This window comes from Anopheles marshallii (assembly GCF_943734725.1).
Source record: "Anopheles marshallii chromosome X unlocalized genomic scaffold, idAnoMarsDA_429_01 X_unloc_125, whole genome shotgun sequence".
In the NCBI taxonomy this organism is placed as follows: Eukaryota; Metazoa; Arthropoda; class Insecta; order Diptera; family Culicidae; genus Anopheles; species Anopheles marshallii.
The window spans coordinates 8,537-12,500 of record NW_026525697.1 but is presented as its reverse complement, the minus strand read 5'-3'; the positions used below and the strand labels follow the sequence as shown (position 1 = coordinate 12,500).

The 3,964-nt window shown below is 46.7% G+C and overlaps 1 pseudogene; it reads left to right on the top strand.

Annotated features, from left to right (window-relative positions):
- Positions 1-1,811, top strand: part of LOC128716885 (large subunit ribosomal RNA) — a 7,169-nt pseudogene extending 5,358 nt beyond the window's left edge.
- Positions 1,812-3,964: the final 2,153 nt, after the last annotated feature.

Sequence of the window (3,964 nt, the reverse complement as noted above, 5' to 3'; positions counted from 1 at the left end):
AGAGACCGCCCCGGCCTTTCCTCCGTCGATTCCGCCCTTAGGCGCGATGTTCGAGTTGTCGCCATTTTAGAGACCCATGCAGGCCTTAGTGGTCAGGGGGGGGTATTTCCCTGCTTGCAGACGCCTTCCCGTATTTTCCCCAGTCGTTCCCGATTTTTTTTCACGCGATTTCCAGTAAAAGTCGGAAATTCGAGCAGTTTCGAGCAGTTTCGAGCTCGATAAAAACTGTCCGAATCGAGCAGATTCGAGCTGTCGATGACCCCCCCAGCTTCCCAGAATTTTCTGCGTCTTTTTGAGTTTCGAGCAGTTTTTCGAGCAAAAACCGTCAATTTGAAAATTTGTCAGCGGGGGACTGCTCACCTTCGAAAATTCGTCAGCGGGGTCATGTGTGTCACTCGGGTGTCACCAAAAAATGTCAAAAAAAAATTTTTCGCGTTTTTCACTGTTTTTTCGCTTGGATCTTGTTAAACAGGTTAAAACAATCACAACGGTGAAAACCGCACACGAATCCGATAAAAACTCGCAAAGTTATTAACGATTTTCTAATAAATACCGTTGCTCGAAACCACGTGCTCCGGCGGTAGCACCCCTTGCACTTTTTTGCCACGTTGTTTTTCGTCAATTTTCGTCCGATTTCCGTCCGGTTTTTTGCGTTAGCACGATCACGGGCACAAAAACTACCGTTTCCGTCCACTTCCGGCCCGATTGGACCGGATTTTTACGCAAACTCACGATACACACACACTGTTGTTGTTGTTGTTGTTGTATTTCTTTGCGCAAATTTGCCACTCCGTATTTCGGGCCGAATTTCACCGGCAAACACTGTCTATCACTCTTAATCGCTTAAATGGCGTCCAATCTCGCTTTTTCACCGAAAACCCCACCGAAAAAGGTCTATTTTGCCCGTTTTTATAGCGGAAATAGTTCCCCATACAAAATGTATGGGGAATGTTTTTTACTTATTTTCCGTATTATCGCACCGATTTTCACGCGGTTTTCACTCGATTCCCTTAAAACGTACACTTAACAACGGATTATAACTAAAATCCAGTCTCTCCAAACGATTTTTGCACCAATATTTTCCTTCTCACTGCGGAGCAAAACACGCCATGTCCAAACAGCTCGACTGCTCGAATGTCACTCACAGGGATACAGGGATAACTGGCTTGTGGCCGCCAAGCGTTCATAGCGACGTGGCTTATTGATCCTTCGATGTCGGCTCTTCCTATCATTGTGAAGCAAAATTCACCAAGCGTAGGATTGTTCACCCTTTCAAGGGAACGTGAGCTGGGTTTAGACCGTCGTGAGACAGGTTAGTTTTACCCTACTGGTGTGTGCTGTATGCTGCTATCTTAACGGAATTCCTGTGCAGTACGAGAGGAACCACAGGTACGGACCACTGGCTCAATACTAGTTCGACCGGACTTTGGTATGACGCTACGTCCGCTGGATTATGCCTGAACGCCTCTAAGGTCGTATCCAATCCGAGCTGATAGCGCATCATAAACCCATTAGGTGATCGGAAGCTAGCGGGCTTAACAACCCTCTGAGATCCGTCGGTGCTGCCCCGTGCACACTGCCGTCTCATCCCCGCTATAGCACTAGACTGAGCCGCAACGGGCGGGTGCACGCTGCACGTGGAAGTACCTTATCACAGGGAACCCTGGTGGCTGTGCTCCCGTCGACCGTGGATACAACTAGTTTCGACACCTTCGACCGCCCGCAAACGACGGGACTACAGGCTGGGAGCTGCGAGTTGTAGAGATGCGTTCGCATCGATCCTCTCAGGCGACCCATGCTTGGTGGTGAAGTGGTTAGTTCGTGGAGTATAGGCTTGCTGCACTCGACAAGAGTGCTGCTTGCAAGGCTGTGGTGGTACGTATGGTAGTTGATGAGCATAGGCTTGCTGCACTCGACAAGAGTGCTGCTTGCAAGCCTATGGTGGTACGTGTACGGTAGTTGATGTGAGCATAGGCTTGCTGCACTCGACAAGAGTGCTGCTTGCAAGCCTATGGGTGGTGTGGTGTGTGGTGCATGATTAGCCTTTCAAGGAAGATGTGTCCTTGGGGCTAATCGGTTATTTTTATAAGTCCGGGAAACCTTTCTCGTCGGGGTTTTTATCCTAAGCAACCACGAAAGCTTCCAAGAGTTGAAACATTGCCTATCAAGTAGGCCGTACCAGCCCATAGCAAACCAACCAAGATAATCTAACAGGCCAAGATTGGTTGGAGACTTCAAAATTTGGCTAAGTCCATGGCCACCATAAGCCATTTCTATCAAGAAGGCCATGGACAGTGCTTAGCAACCACGAAAGCTTCCAAGAGTTGAAACATTGCCTATCAAGTAGGCCGTAGCAGCCCATAGCAACCCAACCAAGATACTCTAACAGGCCAAGATTGGTTGGAGACTTCAAAATTTGGCTAAGTCCATGGCCACCATAAGCCATTTCTATCAAGAAGGCCATGGACAGTGCTTAGCAACCACGAAAGCTTCCAAGAGTTGAAACATTGCCTATCAAGTAGGCCGTAGCAGCCCATAGCAACCCAACCAAGATACTCTAACAGGCCAAGATTGGTTGGAGACTTCAAAATTTGGCTAAGTCCATGGCCACCATAAGCCATTTCTATCAAGAAGGCCATGGACAGTGCTTAGCAACCACGAAAGCTTCCAAGAGTTGAAACATTGCCTATCAAGTAGGCCGTACCAGCCCATAGCAAACCAACCAAGATACTCTAACAGGCCAAGATTGGATCTCAAAATGTTGCTAAGTCCATGGCCACCATAAGCCATTTCTATCAAGAAGGCCATGGACAGTGCTTAGCAACCACGAAAGCTTCCAAGAGTTGAAACATTGCCTATCAAGTAGGCCGTACCAGCCCATAGCAAACCAACCAAGATACTCTAACAGGCCAAGATTGGATCTCAAAATGTTGCTAAGTCCATGGCCACCATAAGCCATTTCTATCAAGAAGGCCATGGACAGTTCTAAACAACCACGAAAGCTTCCAAGAGTTGAAACATTGCCTATCAAGTAGGCCGTAGCAGCCCATAGCAACCCAACCAAGATAATCTAACAGGCCAAGATTGGTTGGAGATTTCAAAATTTGGCTAAGTCCAGATTTTTCTACCCTTCGGGAAAACAACCCTAGTTCACCAAGTTGAACGCGAAAAACTGTCCATAGGATACGCACAAAACGTTTATTGAGTTGGTCACCATATGTGGAAATTATGGTGAAAATAAGCCAAGTTCCGGAGTTTTTAACTCACACGAAACCACGAAAAACTTTCATTAGGAAAACTTGGTTGGAGCACCCTACTGCAGAGCACACCGACATGGACGAAAGGGTCGACTGGCCAAGAGAAAAAATTTTTGCGGGACCACTCAAAACATCATAGTTAGACCTAGCAAATGATGAAAAGTGAAACCCGCGATCGATTGGAGAAACCTTATTTTACACTGAAAAATTCCACATAAGGAAAATTTGTATGGAGCACCCTACTGCAGAACACACCGACAGGGCCGGGAAGGAAGGCCCGGTCCAAGAAAAAATTTTTGCGGGACCACTCAAAACATCATAGTTAGACCTAGCAAATGATGAAAAGTGAAACCCGCGATCGATTGGAGAAACCTTATTTTACACTGAAAAATTCCACATAAGGAAAATTTGTATGGAGCACCCTACTGCAGAGCACACCGACAGGGCCGGGAAGGAAGGCCCGGTCCAAGAAAAAATTTTTGCGGGACCACTCAAAACATCATAGTTAGACCTAGCAAATGATGAAAAGTGAAACCCGCGATCGATTGGAGAAACCTTATTTTACACTGAAAAATTCCACATAAGGAAAATTTGTATGGAGCACCCTACTGCAGAACACACCGACATGGACGAAAGGGTCGACTGGCCAAGAGAAAAAATTTTTGCGGGACCACTCAAAACATCATAGTTAGACCTAGCAAATGATG